The sequence below is a fragment of the Megachile rotundata genome, chromosome 4 (assembly GCF_050947335.1).
Source record: "Megachile rotundata isolate GNS110a chromosome 4, iyMegRotu1, whole genome shotgun sequence".
Lineage (NCBI taxonomy): Eukaryota > Metazoa > Arthropoda > Insecta > Hymenoptera > Megachilidae > Megachile > Megachile rotundata.
In genome coordinates, this window is record NC_134986.1 from 16750087 (window position 1) to 16777137 (window position 27051).

Genomic DNA, 27051 nt, shown 5'->3' on the forward strand with positions numbered 1-27051 from the left:
GTGTACCATAGCAAATAACACATCATATATATGTGAAAATATATTCATACATGAGTCCATTCTCTCATAAACTAAAGTGTCCTACCACATATGAGGCACAGTACCCTACACCATTTAGCACGAAAGAAAAGAGCAAAATTATCAAGAAATAATTTTTGTAACTTAAACGTAAAGTAAAAGTCATGAAAAATTCGTGAAATGACAGTTGCGCCCGGCATAAACAGAGGATCGATCTAACCTCTTCACCCTCGCCGTCCAGGGGTATAATTCAACGAAGGCCACCAGGGAATCTCAGCGGCGAAACTTCGAAATCCGTGCAAGCAGTTCGCGTGCGAATCGCCGACAGACGTCGGCGTTAATCACCGTTCAGCCGAGCAAGGATTAACAATATCCAGTGCTGACCCAGATTCTTTGTTTCCTGCCGGTATATATCGCACCCCCTGCCTACGAATTCGTGGCAACGGCATGGAATTCCTCGACTGTTCAACCATCGTGATTCTACATCGAGATCCTTTATCTTCATCCCCTTTTGTTACCCACGTCTATAATTCCTTTTATAATCATTTGTCGTTATGCACCGCTAACGTTATTCATCGCTCGCTTATTCTCTAACAATGTTAACGTATTAATTAATTTTGTGAAATTGGGACGTGCATTTCTTTAGAGCCTTTTCAGGAAGATTTTTTAAAACTCCGGGTCGCTGTAAATGGAGGTATTGATTTATTTCAGAGTCTTCAGGTATAATTTTCTTTTATATTAAACATCTTGTGATGAAATCAATTTTTGAACATTTTGTTATGGGGTAAAAAATGTCGATGTACAAAGAGGATAGAACATTTCTTTTGCTATAACATCCAGATATTTGTTTTAACTAGTTTTAAATTGTTTTAACTCAACCTATAATTCCTCAGCAGTTGCTTTAGACAGCTGTGCTAGACAATTGTTGCTATATTAAGACAAACACAGAAAATTGAAATGTTAGGTATATTTTGAAGTTAGGAATCCTTCATGCAAATTATAATTGATATTAAACTACAGACTCGATGGTCTTGTGAATATAATTTTGACTTGTCGTATCTGAAGTGTAAGTGTGCGTTACGAGTGCGTCATGAGTGTCTCTCGAGTGTGTCAGAAGTGCGTCAAGAGTATGTTGAGTGCGTCACGAGTGCGTCAAGAGTACGTTGAATGCGTCACGAGTGCGTCAAAAATGTGTCAAGAGTGCGTCACGAGTGCGTCATGAGTGCCCCTCGAGTGTGTCAAAAGTGCGTCAAGAGTACGTTGAGTGCGTCACGAGTGCGTCAAGAGTACGTAAAGTGTGTCACGAGTGCGTCAAATATGTGTCAAGAGTGCGTCACGAGTGCGTCACGAATGCGTCACGATATTAGAGGACAAAGATTAATATTTTCCATTATAAAATATATTCCCCATCTGCTTTGAAAAATAACCAATCTCAACATTAAGCAAAAGAATGCTTAATTAGAAAGAAATAAAAGAAAATCGAAAGCAGTATCGTTTCATATAGAGATTGTTGCATCTCTCAACGATTACCCTTTATCAACCACGATTCCCCGTCGCTCGGTTTCAGCCAGCTTAAGTTACCGAACGCTCTGCACTCTCAGTTTCCTCGATCTTATTGGCGAGGGATGATCCCGGCGAATAATAAATTGAATCCCGGCCTCATCTCTGGTTAGAAACCGGGAGGAGAGAGGCACTTTCGGATGAATCTTTAACGAGCAGCCACTTCTGGAAACGAGGAACGAGAGACGAACGGCTGAAAAGGCAGACGGCTGGCCACGAAGGGGGTTGAAAAATGTCTAGCGCTTGGAAAAATACAAAATTATCGATCGACGGACCCGGGGAATATTAAAGAGCGATCCTGCGATTCGAGGAATCGAATAAACGGGGGCATCATGAAAATGAATGAGCCTCGGTTGAGGGGTTGATTTCGTATAATGGGGTGAATAAATAGAAACACTTGAAAGAAGTAGAGTTTTCGAAGAAAGATAATTTAAAGAAAGTGAAGATAGTGAAAATATTAAAAAGATCAAAGTGTAATTTAAGTTAGGTTAGATTTGGAAATTTAAGTTAGGTTATGTTTGAAAATTCTGTAAGAATCTCTGAGAAATTTATAAAAACCCTTGTCAGTTAAATCTAGTTCTTAACCTTATGAAAAATGTAAAATGCAACGAAATTCACAATCTAAATAATTATATAATTTGTATAATACATTTTAATAAATAAATAGGGATCAGTAATTAATACGTCACCCCGGAATCGCCGGGTTATACCGACAGTTTTATATTCAAATTTCGCGAACAAAAGATAACCACGATGTTCCAGGACGTAAATTTAATTTGCCGGCACGGTTATCGGTCGTAGCTGGGAAAACTTCGGCACACCGGAAACGTAGCCTCGAATTCGAGCGGTCCGCAGTTTCCGCTTAATCGGCAGAACCCCCACACCAGAGTCACCCTATCGAACCCCGTAGAAATACACCGCGAAACCCGGCTGAATGGGGTTGGCAATTTAATCGAACAGAGGCTGCTGGCTTTAAATCGAAGCCTGTCGTATCTCATTCCACGTAACAGTTGCTTTTACCACCTTCTGGCTTTTACGCCTTCTCTGCGTAACCAAATCTCAACCCCCTATTCATATTTCTTTCATCTTTTCGTCTTTTAAATATTTTCTACTTGCTTCTGTTTGTTGGATGTGCATTTATATTTTTTCGAAATTTATCCTCAAATTCTCACATGTTTGACATCATGTGTCCATATTTCTATATCCTCGAATTCTCACATGTTAACATCATGTGTCTAAGTTTCTATATCCTCGAATTCTCACATGTTTGACATCATGTGTCCATATTTCTATATCCTCAAACTCTCACATGTTTGACATCATGTGTCCAAATTTCTATATCTTCAAACTCTCACATGTTTGACATCATGTGTCCAAATTTCTATATCCTCAAACTCTCACATGTTTGACATTATGTGTCCAAATTTCTATATCCTCAAACTCTCACATGTTTGACATCATGTGTCCAAATTTCTATATCCTTAAACTCTCACATGTTTGACATTATGTGTCTATATTTCTATATCCTCAAACTCTCATATGTTTGACATCTTGTGTCCAAATTTCTATATCTTCAAACTCTCACATGTTTGACATTATGTGTCCAAATTTCTATATCCTCAAACTCTTACATGCTTGACATCATATGTGTTCAAATTTTCTTTAGCTCCACATGTTCCAATATTCCCAAATTCTTGCATAGTGACTACATCCCCAGATAAACTTCCATGCAAACCTCTTAAACCTACATTCTTACCAGGTACATTTAATGTGATAAATTCACAGTTACCTCGAAATGTCTATTATCTTTTCAATGTTCGATTTTGTAGTCGAGTAACAAGAAAGAGGTGGAGAGCAAATTAATGGCCATCGTGGAGATTAGCCGTGAACCAGGAATAAAAAGGTTCCGCGTCGAACTCCGACATTATTACAACGACGGTATAAATTAAATTTCGAAGCGCAGTAATTTCACAGAACGACGGATTCTTTTGATTAATGGAGAACCGTTCCGCGACGCGAAGATCGCGGCGCGTTCGAAATGACACGTACTACTTCGTAGTTACAAGCGCGAGGAAACTCATTGGGAAATTTAATAGGTTCTCTCCGGGAAAGTCGACGCCCGAGTTTCATTTGCTCCTCTCTGAAACGTTCTGTTAATCGCGGTGGAAGAAAAGACAGCTCTGGAAAAATTCTTTGACCCTTCTATTATCTCGAGGTGTAAAATCGTACATTCGTTAGTAGAATTTTATCTACTTCATAAATAAATAAATTGGATTAAACTCGATTGTAATGAACAAGCTAAGGTGTTACTGTTTGAATTATTGCAATATTGTTACTGAAATCATTACCTAATATATTGTACACAAATGTGTTATAAAATTGCTTGTCCTAAAGTCATATTCATCAAATGATTTAGTTGTGACCTAACCTAACCAGATTTTCAATTTTAAAATTATTGAAATCACTACCTAATATATCATACACAAGTGTGTAATAAAATTAGTTGTCCTAAAGTCATATTCATCAAATGATTTAGTTGTAACCTAACCTAACTAGGTTTTCAATTTTAATGTTACTGAAATCACTACATAATATGTCATACACAAATGTATAATAAAATTGCTTGTCCTAAAGTCATATTCATCAAATGATTTAGTTGTAACCTAACCTAACTAGGTTTTCAATTTTAATGTTACTGAAATCACTATCTAAAATATCATACACAAATGTGTAATAAAATTAGTTGTTCTAAAGTCATATTCATCAAATGATTTAATTGTAACCTATTTTATTCCAACTTAACCAGATTTTCAATTTTAACAAAGTTCACTATTTTACTTTTATTTCGTAGTGAGCAGCTATACATGTTAATAAAAAAGAGTAAAAAAGAAGACAAAGTACTTGTCTTTGGACAAAAACATAACACAATTTGTAGTCAGTAATTATTGTTTCATTTTCGTCGAAAAATTTCCTTCCTCCGCGACAAAAATATGGCCGCTACGAATCCGGCGTAAAGAGCCGCGGAAAATATGGGCCGGAAAGGAAGAAACTGCTCTCGAAGGAATTTAATATTTCATGCCGGATGCTTGGAGCTAATTCGACGAAGAAAAGAACGTCGAGAATACAAATTATTCTTGCAGTCGCGACGAGAGAGTCGAGTTCCACGAAACGTTTTCATTCGCAATAAAATACTTCATAGGCTCGCTCGTCGAAGTTAGTCGCGAAGGGGTGGCGAACACCATCTTGGATAAACGGAGAAATTTCACCGTAGCTGTCTCCTCACATTTCACGTGTTTCTTGCAAAATTAGAATCGTCTGGGGATTCACTGTACTTTATTCGATGCAATGAATAAATTTGCTTTGAAAAATCTCCGGAGGCCTAGTTTCTTGAATGTAATCTGTTCACTTGATGATGGCAGTTAGGGGGAAAATTTGCAGGTTCTCAATTCTTTTTATTTTTGGATTTTTAATTACTGTACTCTTTAATTTCTATATTGGTAGATTCCCAAATCCCCAAATTTCTAAATTTTCAAATTTTTACACTCCCCAATTTCTATATTGCTAGATTCCCAAATCTCAAGTTTCTAAAGTTTCAAATTTCTACACTCCCCAAATTCTATATTGCTAGATTCCCAAATCTCCAAATTTCTAAATTTTCAAATTTTTACACTCCCCAATTTCTATATTGCTAGATTCCCAAATCCCCAAATTTCTAAATTTTCAAATTTTTACACTCCCCAATTTCTATATTACTAAATTTCCAAACCCCAAATTTCTACACTCCCCAAATTCTATATTGCTAGATTCCCAAGTCCCCAAAATTCTAAATTTCCAAATTCCTCCACACCCCAATTTCTACATCGCTAGATTCCCAACCTCTCAAAATTCTAAATTTCCAAATTCCTCCACACTCCAATTTCTACATTGCTAAATTCCCAAACGCCCAAATTCCCAAGCCTTCAAATTTCCAAACCCCAATTCTCAAGTTCCCCAATTCGCAAGCCCAAAATTCTAAAATTCCCAATTTGGTAAATCCCTAAATTTAAAACCCAGTGCAAGCAGAAAATTGGAAGTGTAGCAATCAATCGAAATCGTCAACCTGTTAACCAGGGAAGCAGGATCGTTCGCAGCGTCGGTGAACAAGAAGTAGGGTGCGATAAAGCGTGAAGGGGGTTGCCTTAGCGTTTCTTTCGTGTTCAAAGAGAACCAATTACTTGCCGAACGATCCGGGAATCACACGGACAGACCAATGGATGGCGCTTCTGTTAGCCAGGGTCGGGTACTGCAATGCAGCTTTCACCCTCTCTTTCCTTCTCTTTCTGGTGCACGCTTTTCTCCGTCTCTCTCGACCACCCTTCGCGATACCCGCACCCTTGCTCCGTCTCTTTTTCTCTCACGCATCGCCCCATCCCTCAGGCTCGCACTTCCATTTCACGTGATTCGCCCTCTCCCCCATCTATTTCCCTTCGCTCGCGCGCACCGCTTTTCCTCTTCAAATGTCACCTCGCGGACGATTAACTTTTGCGCTGCTGCACCCGCCTCACCCCTTTTTCACGACCGTTTGATTGGACCCACCACTTGACCACCAAAGGGTGGTCCATTAACCTCTCACCCCCTAACCCTGGCCCTCGGTGTGGCTGCTTTCCTTTCCTTCCATTTTTCACGGCAACTTCCTTCCAGAGCACTCGTTTCCAGTCAACGAACAATTTCCACAATTTCTTCAAATATTCTCTTTGCAACCCAACTTGTAACAACAGTTTCGTCTCAATTTTTTTTTCCTTTCATAGCTTTTTCTATCAATAGTCTTCTGTATCGATAGTCTTTTTAAAATTTATCTCAGGAGAAGTAGCTTCGTGAGATAAATAAGTTAGTTGGTAAAACTTGTGGAAATGTTCTTTCTTGGACCGTAGAACGTGTATAAAGCAATTTAACCCTACGGGTTTTTAATCACATTTTTCGATCGAGTCGCTTTGATTGTCGTTGAACAAATAGCGACGTAATCGAATGAAGAGATGGGACACCATGTATACTGAGTTTCAACAATGCATTGTTGTTATAACGCTCGATATTTTTAGCCCGACGAACCCACGCACATTCCAACCAGCTTTGTGCGATTCCATTTTACGAAATTACAAGTCTGCGATGTAAAAATCCTACGGAAATTCGTGACGAAATTCCTTTTTTTTAAAATCGAGGTTCAAATATCAACGTTCATATTATTTCTCTTTTATTCAATGTGTAATGTGTACTCTTACAACAATGTATAATATATACTCTTACAACAATGTATAATGCTCTTACAATAACATATACTCTTTTATACTATTCTATTATAAAGAGAATTATACTGTAGTCTTACAACAATGCATAATGTATTCTCGTACAATAACGTTACTCTTTTATACTATTCTATTATAAAGAGAATTATGCTGTAGTTTTACAACAATGTATAATGCTCTTACAATAACGTATACTCTTTTATACTATTCTATTATAAAGAGAATTATGCTGTACTCTTACAACAATGTATAATGTATACTCTTACAACAATGTATAATGTATGCTCTTACAATAATGTTACTCTTTTATACTATTCTATTAAAAAGAGAATTATGCTGCAGTCTTACAACAATGTATAATGTATACTCTTACAATAACGTTACTCTTTTATACTATTCTATTATAAAGAGAATTATGCTGCAGTCTTACAACAATGTATAATGTATACTCTTACAACAACGTATAATGTATGCTCTTACAATAACGTACACTCTTTTATACAATTCTATTATAAAGAGAATTATGCTGTAGTCTTACAACGATGTACAATGTATTCTCGTACAATAACACTCTTTTATACAATTCTATTATAAAGAGAATTAAGCTGTTCTCGTATGTCACTATCCAAACAAAATTTTTCGACGGAATTTACAGTACACGTATAATAGATCCGAATTAACGAGGCAGATATATTTGGTACAGCAAATTGTTGTTCGCCGCGAGAAATTCAAAATAGTTCAAATACGTGACGGCGTAGGTGCAGGTGATAACACGGTTATCAGTTCAAAAATAGACGGGGACGCGTTAATTGCAGCTAAACGAAGTGTCACCGTGATCGTTACAATCAGAGTCGTAATAAAACCTAGTAATGTGCTATCGCGTGCTTGTGTGATAACACGTTATTTGTATATTACGTACTCGTGTAAATCTCTGAGCAATTTTCTTTTACTTAAGTCACGATTGACCAACGAAACGAAGAAAATTTTTTTTTAATTTCTTGGATTTCAAGTTGAAGTTAATTCAAAGTTATTAAAATATTTATTTATTGTAGACATTTATTGGTTCCGCATTTTTTATGTGACTCGTTAATGATGTTCCTTGAAGTGTGAATGGGGGTTGCAAGTTTTCGATGAAAAACGCACCATTGCTGTTCGATTAATTTTCTTATTACCCTCGAAATAAGAACGTTTCCTTTGTAATTTGATTAAATGTTTAAAATACTGTTCCTTTAATATTTATTGAGTCAAAAGTTTCGACACTGAAAGTCTACGGAACTCCAAAAGTTTGAAGGAGGTTGAGAAACACTGATTTAAAGCTCATCCTTGACATCGAACCAGCAACAATGACACGGGTATAAAATTGACGCGATGGGGTCTTGTCGAAGAAACGGAGACACTGTTGGGGTGCCGCCCTAATATGAAGAAATCCATTTTAAATTCATCCGCGTCACGATGATTACACCGACTGAACGTTTTCCCCTTCTGTAATCGCATTTAGGGTATCGAATAGGGTGGATATACGCTACCCCTCTATCTTATTAGTTTAACGAGTCACCGATCAGCCGCTGTTTTCAGCGAAAAATTTCGCTGATTCGTCGTGGATCGTTTTACAAATTCCTTAAACGCATTCTCTTTTCTGAGAAATTGCACCGGGGATGAAATAGGGTTACTTAAAAATAGAGCGACGTTATCTTTTCATCGTTACGTATTTTCAGAACAAAATTATTTAGATGTGTACACATGTGTTGCACTATTTATTCAACATGAAAATTATTATTTAACTAGGAAAATTATTATTATTATCTACAATGTGAAAATCGATAGAGAAAATTAAAATCCCGTACCGATATTCAGTATCGTTTAATTACGAAAATTATAATCACATCTGAACTGAAAATTCACGCTAGAATTATGAGAAAAATTTAATAGATTTACATTGCAAGTGCGTCACATTGTAGCACAAGGGGTTAAAGAAGCTGAAATATTCGCACGTTTGCGTAAATATATTTAAATCTGAAATGCCTAAACGAATTTCGCTGCGAATATCTTTTCTCCAACACCCCTGACATCATCCCCTGTCAGGCATTTTTCCGAAAGAAACGTTACTGTCCATATATCTTCCTGATTTTCCTGAATCCTCAGCCCGTCCGGCATAACGACCGTTATCAGCACAGTCATTTTCTTCAGTCTCGGATAAATCGAAACGGAATTTGGGAAATAATGGTGAATCGTTCGACTGACACGAAGAAAGGGATCTTCCGTTGTTTCTTACTATTTATCTAACGGATTGCTCCTGACTGAAATTGTATATAAATTGTTTAACTTAAGTTAACTTATTTATTATTCTTAAACCAGTTAAAATATGTTCCCAATGTCCAAACACCTAGAACAATTTTTTTTTATTCCATTTCAAAACGCAATTATGAATGTATTCGATAACGAAAGGTTTATGAAGAGCTTCATAGGTTTTTGGAACCTCTTCCGTCCCACATAAAGAATTGTCATCGGATTCGGTATCGAGACTGTACATTTTCCGTGGGAATAGGGTGGTGTTCAAAAGACGTGGCAGACAAAACGGGACAAGATAATTAACGATGCATTCGAGCGTGTAGAAACGAAACAGCGGGCTTTCTAGAAAACATGCTTCACCCCGCGGCGTATCGAATTTGTTTAAATAAATCGAGATTTTCTGCCGGTGGCAGCGGTTCCATTTACCGTGTCACGTTGCGTTGAACGATTTTGCTGGTTGAACGTTTCGAATGAAATTCCTGCGTGACCGTTTGTTTTCGCGGAAAAATCGCGATTATAAAAATACCTCACGTTTCTTAATCGTAGAACGAGTTTCATAGAATCTTCGTATTTTTCTTTTATAACAACTCTGAAAACTTTACAAGAATCAATACGAGTGAAACCTTTCATTTTTCACAAAGTTTGTCCATAAATAAATTGACATAATTTACCAACATCTCAATAGAGTTATCAATTTTTAAAGTGTGTTTGTATTTCTCAAGTGGATGCACTGGAATGGTTGAAGTCACCTGCATGGAAATAAAAGTTTCAAATTTTTCTTATTCATTCTTTTCGAGTCTAGAATGCTGTATGAATGATTAAGCAAACGCGTGCTATCCTTTTTACCAATTTCCCCGAAATAGAAGGAGAAGGATAAAGGTGTTTGACCCACGGTTCACCCTTCATTTCGTAAAAGTTTAACGTAGCAGGCATACATCAGGATAAGAACTAAGCGGTGGACTGAAACTCGCGAATAATTGCGTTTTAGATGCACCTCGCGAGCCGCAGATAAAAAACTGTCCGAGAATTCTCCAGTTTTATCAAGCAAGTTAGAGACACCTTTCTTAAAAGCGTTGCACGAAAAGTCGTCTTAATTTCCTCTTTTGCGAAGGTTAATTCGTGAAGTCTAACCTAATCATTGTTTGTTATAAACCTTGTTAAAAATACTTAACAATTTTTTATATTGGAGTTGTCATTCGTACTGAGCTCTTTACCTATCCATAAGATGGGAACATTTCTTTATTTATTTGTCAGATGTGTCAATCAGAAGTGACTAGTTACAGCTACAATATTAAAACAGGCAAAGAAAGCTGAAATATTATGTCAATTATGCAATCGTTGTCTATGCTAGTTATACTGGACTTGAAGTTCGAATTAAAGTGCATTAAAAATTCGAGTCAAATTGATCGCAGCTGAAGAACAAGTGCGTCATGAGTGCGTCGTGAGTGCATCACAAATACGTCACGAGTGTATCACGAGTGTGTCATGACTGCGTCATGAGTGCATCACTAGTGCGTCACGAGTGCGTCATGAATGTATCACAAATACGGCACAAGTGCGTAATGAGTGCATTACAAATACGTCACGAGTGTATCACGAGTGCGTCACGAGTGTATCACGAGTGCGTCACGAGTGCGTCATGAGTGCATCACAAATACGTCACAAGTGTATCACGGGTGCGTCAGGAGTGCGTCATGAAGGTATCACGAGTGCGTCATGAGTGCATCACAAATACGTCACGAGTGTGTCACGAGTGTGTCATGACTGCGTCACGAGTGCATCACTAGTGCGTCACGAGTGCGTCGTGAGTGCACCACAAATACGTCACAAGTGCGTCATGAGTGCATCACAAATACGTCACGAGTGCATCACGGGTGCGTCATGAGTGCGTCGTGAGTGCATCACGAATACTTCACGAGTGTGTCACAAATGTGTCATGAGTGCGTCACGAGTGCATCACTAGTGCGTCACGAGTGCGTCGTGAGTGCATCACAAATACGTCACAAGTGCGTCATGAGTGCATCACAAATACGTCACGAGTGCATCACGGGTGCGTCATGAGTGCGTCGTGAGTGCATCACGAATACTTCACGAGTGTGTCACAAATGTGTCATGAGTGCGTCATGAGTGCATCACGAATCCTTCACGAGTGCGTCACGGGTGTGTCATGAGACAGACTCGTCAAAGTAGCGCAAGGGACGAAAAAATCACACAAACTTTAAAATAAAGGAGCAGAAAATTTCCTCAGCAAATATAACAAACATATAAAAAAATAATAAAATTTGTGAATAACGAATGGAAGCTAAAAGTCTAATCGATTTCTATCATAACTCGACAGGTCGGAAAGATAAAAAAAGGGGAGTCTTCGCAAACATTTCGAGGATTACCTGATCGATTATTCCTGTCCCTTTCAGTTTTTTTTCCCCCGGTGCTTTTTTTCCCAGCCGTAGAATCCGATCGGCCAGTTTTTGGCAGAGTCTGTCCTCTCTAGGATTAAGCTTCGGAAGCTGGTCGTTGATTAAAACCTCGAAAGAAGTGGAATTAAAGGTTTTTTGCCAGGACACCGTTTAATCCGGTGTTCGTGGCGTTGCTTTTCCTTGTTCTACGTTCGGTTCTCCGTGGATCAACGTGGATCCAGATCGCTCTCGTTTCGTCACTTTAGCCGGTAAACGGACAGGGCATTCCGAGGAAAACGGTATCGGATGAACGTAGCAGACGTTTGCGCGTGATAAATTATTCCGGGGCTACGAACAAATACCGCAAGCGATCGCAAACGAGCGTCGTAAGGATTTCGGAGTCGACGAAAACTCCGCAAAACTTACAAACGGAATACTTTATTCTGTTGACCGGAAGTTGACAGACGATCCCGCGGAGAAACGAAGAACCGAACGGAAGCGATTAGGCAAATAAGAGGACGCTTTGACTGGATTCGCCACTTTATTGATTGGACAAACGTCCTTGAAGATTCGTTTTTTAGTTAGCTACCAGATTTGATGTCATATTTCTTAGAATATATCTTTTTTATTTTTTCAAAGTTGAAGTCGAAAGCAATGTAGGATAATCGCAGCGAGATCGCAAGGAAAAGAATCGTCAGGTTTGGGTGTCAAGAACAGCAGAAATTTTTAAAATAATAACTTAAAATTATTTATGAAAAATGTATAGAAAAATTCTACGTTAATTCGTACGTTAAATGCTTACAGTAAATACAGGGTGTCTCACAATAAATAAATAAATGATGAACGATATCTCCATGCATCTAATTTTCATAAAACACACAACTCACAAGGGAAATTCAAAAAATTATATATGATTATGATAATAATAAATAATGAAAGCAATAACTGTATGTTATAATACAGTTCGTTCAACTTCGCTTGTATAAATTTAACATTCCAACCGAACAAAAGGCTGGCCGAGTAATTTCGCTGAAAAAACAAGGCAAGTACATGGTGTTCTCGGATAACGAGATTTATTCCGACGCGATTCCCAGGTGTAGAAGTATAGTCGAGAGCGTAATTTGAGGAATTGAATTCCGAATTAACAATTGGAGGGACCAGGCAAATCCCAGGAAAACGAAATTCCACCCGGATCAAGGGAAACCTCGTTGCTTCGACTCGTACGTTTATATTTTGTGAAAAAAAGATCCACCTCGTAAACGGTGGAAACAGAATGGGGGATGAAACGGTGCACATCGATACTTGGAAAAGTATAGGTTGCCTTGGGCGATATAAAACTTTGTGGTCGATACAAAATTTTGTACAAGTGGAGAAATTGGGGATTTGAGAATTTGGAAATTTGGAAATTTAGGGGAGTGGAAATTTGGGGGTTGAGAAATTTGGAATTTGGAAAGGGGGGTTCGGGATTTAGGGATTTAGGGATTTGGGTGCTTTGAAATTTGGGGGTTTGGGGATCTGAAAATTTGCAAATTTAGGGGAGTAGGAATTTGGGGGTTGAGAATTTGGGAAATTAGAAATTTGGGGTGGTGGAATTCTAGAATTTTGAAATTCGGGGATTTAGGAATTTGGGTGCTTGGAAATTTGGGGGTTTGAGAATTTGCAAATTTGCAAATTTAGGGAATTAGGAATTTGGAGGGTTGAGAATTTGGAAACTTGCAAATTTTGAAATTTAGAAATTTGGGGGTGGTGGAATTCTAGAATTTGGAAATTCGGGGGTTTAGGAATTTGGGTGCTTGGAAATTTGGGGGTTTGAGAATTTGCAAATTTGCAAATTTAGGGAATTAGGAATTTGGAAGGTTGAGAATTTGGAAACTTGCAAATTTGGGAAATTAGAAATTCGGGGGTGGTGGAATTCTAGAATTTGGAAATTCGAAGGTTTAGGAATTTGGGTGCTTGGAAATTTAGAGGTTTGAGAATTTGCAAATTTGCAAATTTAGGGAATTAGGAATTTGGAGGGTTGAGAATTTGGAAACTTGCAAATTTGGAAATTAGAAATTTGGATGTAGTGGAATTCTAGAATTTGGAAATTCGGGGGTTTAGGAATTTAAGAATTTAGGAATTTCAATGCTTGGAAATTTGGACACTTGCAAATTTGGAAACGTAGGAAACTTTGGAAACGAATTTAGGGGTTGATGAATTTTGGAATTTCGAAATTTAGGGATTAACAAATTTGAAATACAGAAAATTATAAACTTGTGACTTGGGAAACTTAGAAATAGAGGCTTCCTTCATGAAATAAGAAAATTGGAAACTTAGAATTTAGGGCGTCTAAGGACACCAAGTAAAATTTTATTCCATTTATATTAAACTTGAAAATATATCATTCGTAACAAAGCTTAAAAACCTCGTTCACAGAAAAAGTAAATGAGATAAAATATACTAGCTGTTGAGGTTCCGATCCGTTATCAATCGAAACTCACACGATCGAAGGAAGACACGGTAGCGAACGTAACGAGACAGGGTTGGCTACAAATTTCCACGGGTCGGCCAATTTAAATATGCATGAGAGACGTGGCGGAAAAAGGAAGTAGAGGAGGAGAAGAGGGAGATGAACGGGTAACGCGAGGGTGACTGGGTTGTTTCGCGGCCGACCTCGTTAACCCCTATAGAAGGGTGTCTCGTGGAGGTGACGGAGGTAGACGAGCTGCAGGTGGCAACAGCGGCTCTCATGGATTATCGCGAAGGGTAATTCAGCTTTGCCGGCAAGCACGCCGCTGCCTGAAACCTAGACGGATTTATTATTTAGCTGGACGGTAAATGAGTAAATTAAACGTTCGCTGAGCTGCTGTCGAGGAGACGAATCCTTCTTCTTTTTACGATTTTCAATCCTCGAGTTTATTTTGAAATTCTGTGCTCTTCTCGCAGTATTGCACTCTTTTCAGTTCTTCTCTATTTTTTTACAGAAAGAGGTATGGTTGAAATATCGATCACATAATCCTAAAATGTCCCTGATTTTTCTTCGGTGTTTTAGAAATTCATTTAGAATCTCTAGAAAAATTTGTACAGAAAAATGAAGTGTTCATAATGTTTGAAAAATCGTCCGAACACAAAGATGATCCTAAAATGTCCCTGATTTTTCTTGGATGTTTTAGAAATTCATTTAAAATTTTCTCAAAAAAAATTTCTGTAAAGAATTGAAGAGTCCATAATGCTTGAAAATCATTCGATCAGAAAGATAATTCTAAAATGTCCCTGATTTTTCATGGATGTTTTATAAATTCATTTAGAATTTTCTCTAGAAAAATTTATAAAAAAACTTGAAGTGTCCATAACGATTTAATTAACTGAATGTCTTCCAGCGTCTTTGGTGTTGCATTTTCGTGTTTTAACAATAACCAAAAATTTTCTATAACAAATTCGTAGAAACTGCGGAATAAAACGAAGTGTATTATTAAAGAAAATATGGAAAAGTAATGAGTATCGTCAGAGAGGAATAATACAGGAAACTGTATCGAAAGCCGTGAGCTGTCGCTGGCTTTTCGCGAATCGCCTATAAAACGATATCCCGTGAGCTTTATTCGCGCAGCTTTTATCAGCGCGGCTTTATCGCGACAAGGACGGTAAATCGGCGATCGAATATGCAATGGAAACACCGAGGAAATTGACATCGACGTCCCCTGACCTCGTTTAACTTGGAAACTGTCGGACGACACCGATAAATTGCTAGATGATCGTGCCGATAAATAATCGAATCGGACGTTGGTCTGTCGTTTTCGCGAATCCACGCCGTAATAACCTTCCATTCTGATTAATTCGACGCGTGGTTCCCTCTTTCATTTGTCCGTACACGTGGAAGAAACGCGATTCGTTTTTGCGTCTTTCAAGCGGAAGAACATCGGGGATGAAATATTCTATCGCTCTCGAGATCTTTAGTTTTGTTTCGTTTGTTTTGTACATTTATTTTGCTTTGCAATTTTTCTTGATGATTTAGTGATGCAGAATGTGATTTATGGAGAAAGGGATGTGTTATTTTAGGGAAAGTTGAAGGATGTGACGAGAAATTTAAGTGTGTGACTTGTGATGGCCACCATGCTTGTTACTGCGGTTCCATCTAACGGGCGCGACGGAGAAAATTTATTGTAGAGTTGGAGAACTTTGAAATTTGAATATTTGGAGATTGGAGAGTTTAGAGATTTGGATATGTGAAAATTTAGAAATTTGAGGAATTAGGGATTTGGTAATTTAGAAATTTGGGGGGTTAGGAATTTGGAAATGTGGGAATTGGGAAATTTGAGAATTTGGGGACTTGCGAATTCAGGGAGCAGAAATTCGAGATGTGAGAATTCATCAAATCCAGAAATTCCCAAATCCCCAAATCCCCAAGTCTTCAAGTGTCCAAATCTTCGAATTCCAAAACCCTAAATTCCTAAATTCCTAAATCCCCAAATCCTCAAGTGTCTAAATCCCTAAAATCTCAAATTCTCAAGAGTCCAAATCCGCAAAATCCCAAATTCCCAAATTCCCAAATCCCCAAATCCCCAAGTCTTCAAGTGTCCAAATCTTCGAATTCCAAAACCCTAAATTCCTAAATTCCTAAATCCCCAAATCCTCAAGTGTCTAAATCCCTAAAATCTCAAATTCTCAAGAGTCCAAATCCGTAAAATCCCAAATTCCCAAATTCCCAAATCCCCAAATCCCCAAATCCCCAAATCCCCAAGTCTTCAAGTGTCCAAATCTTCGAATTCCAAAACCCTAAATTCCTAAATCCCCAAATCCTCAAGTGTCCAAATCCCTAAAATCTCAAATTCTCAAGAGTCCAAATCCGTAAAATCCCAAATTCCCATATCCCCAAATCCCCAAATCCCAAATCCCAAATGCACAAATCCACACCTAAACGTCCATCTATAAATAAAGACAGAAGTATGAAATTTCAGAAGCAGCGCCTTCGAAATACCAGAGTATGGAATTCCACACACAGCAGAGTCCGAGGTGTGGAATACTGCACACATTCCGCGCAACTCGTACCGGGCCTGCTCTCAAACAGTTGCAAAATTCCACGGTAGGCAGCAGAATTACAAGGAATCAGTAAAGGAAACCGCAAGCGTCTCATGGCATCCTCGTGGACTTCACCCGGAAAATTTTTGCTAATTCTGCAATCGTTTGACGTTCGGTGTCGACGACCTCGTAACATCGAGCCACGTAAGTTCAGACGACAATAGCGCGGTGACAAAGGGAATCGTGTTTTTCGGCTTCGCAATGACGTTCGCTACTCCTCCGCGAAGATATTTTCATATTGTCATATTTCTGGGTGCAGCTTCGTTTCCCTGATTTATTAAAATAACTCGAAGAACAGCTGCTAAGAATAACACGCGAAAAGAATTCTGTTTTCTGAATTAATCCATTTTGTTTGGAAATAATGTTTTGTTCACAAGAAATTAAAAATCTGTTTCTCTCGAAAAAAAAATTTTATTATGATGTGGTTTACAGAATTTTATAATGATGTAGTTTACAGAAATTCCGTGTACCTCGAACAAAGAAATATCGAAATAGTGACAGCAATTTGGAGTTTTCTCGCAACGCTTTCTTCCTCCATTCTCGAAGAACGATTTGCAGCAGCGACAGAAAGCGGAGCGTCCGAAGCTAGCGACGGTAATCACGTTAATACGCAACAATATACAACAACGAGACCGTAAATCGCGAACAACATCGTCCCTATTCGCGGAAATTTATGAGGCGCTGTTTGATTTGCAGCCGGCGTAACGATGTTTGCCAGCGCGCGAATAATTGCGGAATAAAGCTAGCGTTTGCGGATCGACGACAGCCGAACGAAAATGATACGCTTAATCGGCGACACCGGCCAACCGATTCGATTAATAATGATTAGTATAACGATGATAATTGTAACGCGATTCTGTCCTGTGTGGTCACTTTTGATTATCAAATGCTCGATGTATCGCGTACGTGCCCTGTTGCGTGTGGAAATATCGCATTTGCATTTTAATGGACATGTTTAGGTGTCCCAATATTTTCTCTATGCTTTTATAAGCATTTCCATGCTCACAGTTAAGAGTAGTAGTTTGGATAGGCAAGTATGAAATCTTATACATATGAAATACATATGAAATTCTTATATATATTATTGTTGTACATGTGTATACATATATGGACATGTATACATATGTAGGGTTCGTATTTTGCTGTCAACATATGTTTGACATACATCTGCATTTTGATACTTGGTCATAGTCTTCGGTGTAGATGAACATCAACTGTCAGTTAAAAATGACAAAAAGAATATGTTACATATTCACATATGTAGCAAGTTTACACATGCAGTTACATGTGTCACATATGACATGTGTACACATTCAGTTACATATAAAAATGTATTTTTTCACACAACAAAATATTTGATACACCTCTACAAATATTTGAATACCGAATTTCAAAAGCTCAAATTGACCCCAATCACAGATCAATATCAAGCATGTCAATATGTCGAGTTCAAAGCAACAGAACTTTCAAAGTTACAAGTCCATTAATTAACAACATCAAACATCTACATCGAGTTACCAGGGAAAATAACTTTGGAAACGTTTAGCACTGAGCCCGTTTCCATTAGTAGCAGATTAGCGGCTGACCTTTGGTTCTCGATCGCGACCAGTTGAAATATCGTTCTCCAGCAGCTAACATCCTCCAGGATCTCCGGAACGATCATAACTTTCAATTATCCTGGGAACCGTGTCCAAGCTCGTCATCTCGATAACATCGTCCGTTTATCTTTCTAATCCCTAGCCTGTCGCTTTGGAGTTTTTGCTCGACCAGGCGACTCAGTCAGCTGTTCCGACGTGACTGCTGCCTTTTGATTTTTCATCCTATTGCGTGTTGCTTTTCCTCGGCTTCTCTCTTTCTAGAATTTATACGACGAACGTGACGCGAGGAAAACGCTCAGCCCCGTGGGTAACAAAGGCGAGTTTGATTCTTGTTACCGGATTGCGAAACCACGCGGAAGAGGAGAAATTTGAGGCGCATCACGCGATACTTCCTCTGTGCGAACCTTGATAAGCTGTTATGGCGGTTCGTGTCGTGAAAAAGAGATGGAGATAGGAACGAGGGTTTCTCAAGGACTCCTCGTTCTTCATCCTTCAATCCCCTTCGAAACAATTTCGAGAATAGTGCAAGAATGTTCGAGCGTAGGATGACCGGAAAGGAGGATCAAGGATCGATGAGCAGCTTGGCAACGCGTTGAAACGTGCGGGATTCGAGTTTTATCTGGCTTGGTCAATCGATGGAAATGCACAGGTGTGCATGCACTCGTTCGAATAATAAATCCTAATCGGATCACGGAAGCGCGCCGACGCTGCGCGTCTTCCACTGCGACTCTGACGCCATTCGCAGTTGCAACTGACGCTTCTGCCGGCTCTAACTATCCGCGAGATCGATGACCTGCCTCTGCCTACATGCGAGCGAGGATGTGGACGAATCCTCGAACGAACACGCTCTATACCTTCCATGACCATTTGTAATACTGTACTCTTCTTACATTGCCACGCTTCAGATTCTTCTACATTTCCGAGATACTCGCGCTACATTGCCACGATCCGTACACTCTCTGTATAAACTTGCATGTGCAAGTCTAATTCTACTAGTTAGACTCTGTTATCGTAGGAGATATATCGTGTTATACATTCTGACTAGTCATTGCTATGCTTTATATAAACCGAGTTTCACATCTGAGTATTTCTACGTGTTGATGACGGGTTAGGTTACCTCTGAGTCACCTACGTTGTGCGTTGAATTTGCCACGTGTTGAATTCGTCGCGCGTTAAGTTTGCTTTGCGTGGAATTTGCCGCCCATTGAATTCGATGTTCGTTTTTGCTACGTGTTCAATTTACTGCGCGTTGAATTCGCTACGAGCTCAATCTGCCATGCGTGGAATTTGCCACCCATTGAATTCGTTGCGCGTTGAGTTTGCCGCGCGTTGAGTTCGGTGGCCGTTGAGTTTGCTACGCGTTCAATTTGCCACGCGTTGAATTCGCACATTTCATTTCCCACGTGTGTTTACCTCGCGTGAGTTCGCGCATTGAATTCATTTGTTGCATTAAGTCGTGCATTGAATTATGTGTTGAATCTCTATTTAATTGAATCACGTGTTATATACCGAAGTATCCACACTTCGTACCGATTGAAATCACCACACTCTAATGACACTTCCCGCCACTATATCATCGATACGATCTCCGTTAAAGCGACTAATGATAATTTAATGGTTACTTCAAGATCATAAATTTTAATCGAAAGAAACCGGTTGGTACAGTGTTAACATAGAAAATGAATTTCTCGTCCGAAGAAAATTTCTATGAGATTCGAAGATAATCTGAACCTTGCAGCTCATAGTGTACCACGGCATTGAATGGTAGTCGATGTTCCTGGAAGATCGCGATAAACTGTAGAAAGGCTGGATACGGAATTAACGAGCTGCCGCTTAGAGAATCGCGTGGGTGATCGATCTTTCGAAAACCGTTTCTCTAAGCCAATTAATAGTTCGATCTATCCGTGTAACCTCTGGATCAGAAAATACCTATTCAAATTCAAGCCTGAATCATCGCTGCGTTTCGCTATTAACAAATTACCTATCTGATGAAACGGATAGTTACTACACTGGGTGTCCTACTTATGTGGAACAATTAAATTTACTGCTATCAATCTCCTTGAAACATTTACAATACCCTTAGTGCAAATCCTTACATGTCTAGACATAATTATATCTCTAGATGCTTACAACCTCTTGATAATTATTTTCCTTTAATAAAATCTTGACAGAGAATCTCAGTAAAATTTTAACAAAAAGATGTCTTTAACTCCTTCCTTAATTTCGATACAGGAGAAGTTAATAGGCCCGTAGATGAAACATTAAAATCTCGCAAAACGAGAACAAGCATTTAATTAAATAGAAATGATACAAGACTCCAGAGCTGATTGTCAACGGTGATCACGAAAGCTACCCGTTAATTTGTGCATTTCCACAAGCGTGATCGCGGTCAGATCTCAGACTAAGCACTTATTAATTAACTGTTTCGGAGCTGTGTTCGCGGATGAAAATTACGAGGCAGAAGCCAGCTGAAAGATGCAGAGATACGCACCTATTCGTGGTGAGTTTTCAAGGCCAACTTCTACCTTAACTTAATAAAGCACCGGCTTATCTTGCAGCTCGTCGAGACGGCCAATTGACAAGTGTAATGACGGTACTAATGGCTGGTTTCCTCGATGTTTCCTGGCTGCATCGTGAATTACTACTCGCGTTCTACTTCCTTCATGGCGTTCGCATGGTGTTTCACCATTCCATGTTTTGCTCCGGTACAGAAATCTGAATATTCATTTCTATATTTATTTTTAATTTACAGAACTATTTTTTGTGACTTACAAATTTGTATACTCTACTCTCTACTTTAATACTCTACTTTTTATTGTAATGTTTACAATATTTTTATCGTGTTAATTACCGAGAAATATCAATTTACCCTCCTATTTATTTTCTCAAAATTATAAATATTTTTTACCCCTCTATTTATTTTCTCAAAATTATAAATATTTTTTACCCTTCTATTTATTTTCTCAAAATTATAAATATTTTTTACCCTTCTACTTATTTTCTCAAAATTACAAATATTTTTTACCCTTCTACTTATTTTCTCAAAATTACAAATATTTTTTACCCTTCTACTTATTTTCTTAAAATTACAAATATTTTTTACCCTTCTATTTATTTTCTCAAAATTACAAATATTTTCCAAACGTGCATTGCAAACGATTGAAGTTTGAAAAGCGGTATGCAAGAGTTAATTCGTTGTCAATCAACGTCCTACATCCTCTTCCTCATGTCTGGTAGCATGAAATCGCGTACAACAGTGGCAAGAAAACGTATCCGAACGTTTCAGCGAGACGAGCATCCGATTGACACCCGTATCCAATTCCGTCTTCGATCGACGATAAGCGAAACAGTTGGCGAGTATGCAGCTTAAGGTCCGGTTAAGCTTCAGATCTCGAACGATCCGCTCGCGAGGCGGGATCAAGAGTCAACCGGGGCCCACAATTAATTATCGTCCGTCGGCGCGTGACGACATTCAAGCGTCGTTACGCAAACGATTTTTCCTCGAGGGGGTCCCTTTGTGCGCTTGGATTTATGCGCCGCGACTGAATTAACGATGCTCGGCCAACAACGAGACTCGATGGTTTCCGGTCAACCACGAGGAATTAACCTTTCAGCAAAATCACCTTTTAGCGTACAAATCTTCATTATTTGTTTTTTAATTTATGCTTGGGTGGGACACAAAGAATTTCAACACCACAAGATAAGGTCTTTGGAATAACGAATTAATTTATGAGTAGAACTGTTTATTGTTACCAAATATAACTATAATTGTTATGTAAAACATAATTATAATAATGTTAATACTTGACAATAGACTGAATTTTATTATGTTTCGTACAAAAACACGAAGAACCTCAACACCTTAGGATAACCTAAAATCTATGTAAAAACCAATTAATTCGTGAGTAGAACTGTTTATTGTTGTTACCAAATATAACTATAATTGTTATGTAAAACATAATTATAATAATGTTAATACTTGATAATAGACTGAATTTTATTATGTTTCGTACAAAAACACGAAGAACCTCAACACCTTAGGATAACCTAAAATCTATGTAAAAACCAGTTAATTCATGAGTAGAACTGTTCATTGTTGTTACCAAACACAACTACAAATGCAACAATGTTAATACTTGATAATAGACTAAATAATATTAAGTTTCATAGAAGTTAAAATAATTTGCTTTGGGTTTAATTTAAAATAGAAGAAAAATGTCTGAAGTTGATTTTTTGCATATATGTTGACTTTTGTGAAAATACATAATAATTATATATTATGTTCCATCTTTATTTTTTATCTTCTATTTATACTCTTGTCTACCATATTTTTTATGTAAAGATACATCGAACCAGTGTTAGACTGCATATCAGGTACCATCAACCATAACCAAACATAAAATGGACGACAAAAGAGTATGTTTGTGATAAATTGATCAATTTCTTCCAATTCTCCACAACAATTTTCTGAAGCAAAATTTTACACAAAAAATGTTGAAGATAAATGTTATAATCAGAAAATATATGCCAGTTTTGAAAAGGCATCGTCTAACCTAACCACGATTGGCCATGGCCTTCGATGACGAAGATTAAGACTCGATCGGAAAGCGACTTTGTAATTCGAGTTGAGCAGGTAATTCGAAGAGGCAACAGATGTGGAAAAGGTGACCACAAACTGGAGAAACACAGCCACAGAGACGTAATTCTTATCTGCGCAACAGCTCCAATCGACTCGATTCGCGGATCGATTTCATTCTCTTTTCTCGATGCTAAAGCCGTTCCTCTGGAACATCGTTTAACGCGTTAAATTTGTTCCGTTATGATTGTTCGAGAAATGCGAGAAACTTTGAAAATTTGGAAATGTATAAGTTTATAAATCTACAAATCCCCAAATCTACAAATCGTCTGATCCATGAATTCCTAAATTTGCAAAACCACAAATCTACAAATCCACAAATCTATTAATCCACAAATCTACAAATCGCTTGATCTCTGAACTCCTAAATTTGCAAATTCCTAAATCTACAAATTCGCAAATCTAGAAATCCCCAAATCTAAAAATCTCAAAATTTAGGAGTTCCTAAATCTGCAAATTCCTAAACTACAAATTCCAAAATCTAAAAATCCCCAAATCTACAAATTCCTGAATCTGCAAATCCCCAAATTTGAAAATCTCCAAATCTAAAAATCCTCAAATCTAAAAATCCTCAAATCTAAAAATCCCCAAATCTACACATCTCCAAATCTAAAAATTCCCAAATCTAAAAATCCCAAAATCTAGAAATCCCGAAATCCCCAAATTCGCGGATCGATTTCATCCTCTTTCCTCGATCCTAAGCCGTTCCTCCAGAAAATCGTAAAACGCATTAAATTCCGTCACGATCATCGAAGAAATGCGAGAAACTTTTGCGGAATCATTACGCAATCCGCGGAATTGTTCATTCAAGCAGTAGGAGCCAATCACGAAACGTGCTCCAAAAGATCCGTGCGCGATCTTTTCCCATTGTACGCGGCTTCATCTTTGCGTCTTTTCTTCTTGCTTAGTTTCCTTTCGTGACGGTTTAACGAGCGTGGAACACGAACACGCCCCGGGCGTCTCGCGATTCGCGAGGATACGCTGGGAAACGTTGCTGAACGATCACGAGACGCATTTTCATCCTCCTTTTTTTCAGAAGAAAATGAAAAGCGAAAGAGCTTCGTTTCAACTTTCAAGCGTTCGGAGTAAAGAGAATAGTACAAAGTAGCCAATTTATGGTCCTTTCGACACGTAACGTTTTAATGGCGCCTTTTCACGTTCACTGCCACCGGAGAAGTACACTGTAATTTCAATTTTTAATATTTCCTAGCGTATCCTGTTAAGCAGCACTTCTTTGAAGTCTTACGTTTCGTTATGGGGATTATCAAAATATTACGAGCTTGGAAGCTTCCTGTATTATTTAAGGGTAGATTTCAAGATAATTATGAAGGATAATGATGTGGTTTTACGCTCCGACGCTCTGAATTTCTAAATTTTCAAATTCTCAACGCTATGAATTCTCACCGCTTCGAATTTTTAACTCGCCAAATTCTCAATGCTTCGAATTCTGAACGCTCCGAATTTTCAACGCTTCGAATTCTCAACGCTTCGAATTCTCAACGCTATGAATTCTCTCCGCTTCGAATTTTTAACTCGCCAAATTCTCAATGCTTCGAATTCTGAACGCTCCGAATTTTCAACGCTTCGAATTCTCAACACTCTGAATTCTCAACGCTTCGAATTCTCAACGCTCCGAATTTTCAATGCTCTGAATTCTCAACGCTTCGAATTCTCAACGCTCCGAATTTTCAGTGCTCTGAATTCCCAACGCTTCGATTTCTCAACGCTCTGAATTCCCAACGCTTCGAATTCTCAACGCTTCGAATTTTCAATGCTCTGAATTCTCAACGCTTCGAATTCTCAACGCTCTGAATTCCCAACGCTCCGAATTCCCAACGCTTCGAATTCTCAACGCTCTGAATTCCTAACGCTCCGAATTCCCAACGCTTCGAATTCTCAACGCTCTGAATTCCCAACGCTTCGAATTCTCAACGCTCCGAATTCTCAACGCTCTGCATTCCCAACGCTCCGAATTCCCAACGCTTCGAATTCTCAACGCTCTGAATTTCCAAATTTCCAAATTCTCAACTCTCCGAATTCTCAGAACCCGGAATTCTCAGCGCTCCGAACTCTGAACGCTTTCTTTAAGTTTATCTCAAAAAAATTACTCTTCGAGATTATTATAGAGATGTACGTTATGTTTATTATACGTTACTTATATTGTAATTAAACTTTGGTTAATTTTACATTGGGTATTTGTTACCATAATGGTTAACTTATCGAAGCCCGGAAATATTCTCCTTTTAACTCTTCGCTGTCCTCATTCATCCTTTGGCTAATTTTCGTGCCGAACAAGGGTGAAAAGTTTGTAAAGTGTACTTATTTTAATAACCAGATTCCCCGTAAAATTAAGCTGCCCCTCGAGACACAGAGCGCACCGAAAATAAAAACTTCTATTAAGTGGGATTAAAATTGCACCTTAAGAGGCTTGGGTACTATTAAAACTAGTTACGAATAGTCCTCGGGTTGGAAACGGTTATTAACGTCCTCTATTCTGTTTTAAAACGAAAGGACAGTGCTGCAAAAAATCGTACAAAGGTATAAAATTATACCTCTTCTAAATATGAACAAACACATATACGACATTAATGTAAACATTAATTAAATACTAAAAAAATAACTGAATACTGGACATTTTATTTTGATTAAAATACAAGTTAATTACAGTCACAGATTTTAAAAACACACTAACATGGAAATATAAATAAATATATACTGATAATAATTAAAATGTTAAACAGTAGCAAACTGCAGATTTTATTAAAATACAAGTTAATTATAATTACAGTTGATTTTACAAACGTATTATACTTTCGCAGAAGATATCCACATTATTTTAGCGAGCTACGTGTGCCGAAACGAGCAGCTATTTTCCTTCAGAAAAATTCTGGAGCACGGTACAAAAGTTTTCCAATCTTTTACGTCTACGTGTATAGAATTTCTACATTCAGCGTGCAGTAATTTTTGTTTCTTTTCCCCGTTTCAATGCGCAACGAACGAGGAACGAAATTGAAGCTGCACCGAACGCATTACCATCTAATTACAGACTCCGGCATACGTTACAATTAAAATCCGGCTGCTATGACTCGTTGAACGCGATGCTGCGACTGTTTTGTCGACAAAATAATTACGTTGCGACGCCTCGTGTTTCATCGCACCGCGATTCTCGTTCTGATCCCTCTGGTGTCGCGTTTAACAAAGGAACAACTGTGTCCAGATTATTGATCGTGTCGTTTAGACGATTAATACGTAAATATGCCACTGATATTTTTCGATGCACGTACATTTTCGAATTATTCGAATATGCAAGCTTTAGAGTTATTAAGGTTCCAAATTCTCAACGCTCCGAATTCTCAACGCGCCGAATTCTCAACGCTTGGAATTCTTAACGCTCCGAATTCTCAACGCTTGCAATTCTCAGCGCGCCGAATTCTCAACGTTGGGATTCTCAGCGCTCCGAATACCAACGCTCCGAATTCTCAACGCTTGGAATTCTCAGCGCTCCGAATTCTCAACGCTTGGAATTTTCAGCGCTCCGAATTCTCAACGCTTGGAATTCTCAGCGTTCCAAATTATCAACGCTCCAAATTCTCAACGCGCCGAATTCTCAACGCGCCGAATTCTCAGCGCTCCGAATTCCCAACGCTTGGAATTCTCAGCGCTCCGAATTCTCAACGCTTGAAATTCTCAGCGCTCCGAATTCTCAACGCTTCGAATTCTCAGCGTTCCGAATTCCCCACGCTCCGAATGCTCAACGCTCCGAATTCTCAGCGCTCCGAATTCCTCACGCTCCGAATTCTCCACACTCCGAATTCTCAACGCTTCGAATTCTCAGCGTTCCGAATTCCCCACGCTCCGAATGCTCAACGCTCCGAATTCTCAGCGCTCCGAATTCCTCACGCTCCGAATTCTCCACACTCCGAATTCTCAACGCTCCGAATTTCCACATTCCCGAATTCTCGAACCCCCGAATTCCCAAATATCCCAAATATCAAACTTCTCCTTTCTCTTGCCACGTCTGCCAAGCCAACCCATCCTTCCTACTCCCAATAATCAACCCCCTCCCCTCTTAATCAAACACATCCTTCAGATTTATCCTCCAGACAAGATCAAACTTCCCAAAAAAAAAAAGTGAAGATTGAAAGTTTCGCATGCACCGTTGTTTCCGTAGCAGCAGACTCAATTAGGCAAACGAGTAGCCCCGCACCCTTTCAGGCTTG

At 38.5% G+C, this 27051-nt stretch overlaps 2 long non-coding RNA genes across 5 annotated transcripts in view; one reads left to right on the plus strand and one right to left on the minus strand.

Annotated features, from left to right (window-relative positions):
* LOC143264257 (uncharacterized) overlaps positions 1-17177 on the plus strand; it is a 113601-nt gene extending 96424 nt beyond the window's left edge. For both annotated transcript variants that reach the window (XR_013037835.1, XR_013037836.1), the window contains exons 2-3: positions 16477-16741; positions 17048-17177. This is a non-coding gene — a long non-coding RNA (uncharacterized LOC143264257). The remainder of the gene's footprint in view (positions 1-16476; positions 16742-17047) is intronic.
* LOC143264255 (uncharacterized) overlaps positions 1-19231 on the minus strand; it is a 111555-nt gene extending 92324 nt beyond the window's left edge. The window contains exons 1-2 of one of the 3 annotated variants that reach the window (XR_013037833.1): positions 18184-19231; positions 16734-17811 (exon numbers count right to left, since the gene is read on the minus strand). This is a non-coding gene — a long non-coding RNA (uncharacterized LOC143264255). Of the gene's footprint in view, positions 1-16733; positions 17812-18183 lie in introns of those variants that run through there. The other 2 variants (XR_013037831.1, XR_013037832.1) reach the window with 2 other exon arrangements.
* Between the last annotated feature and the right edge of the window lie 7820 nt (positions 19232-27051).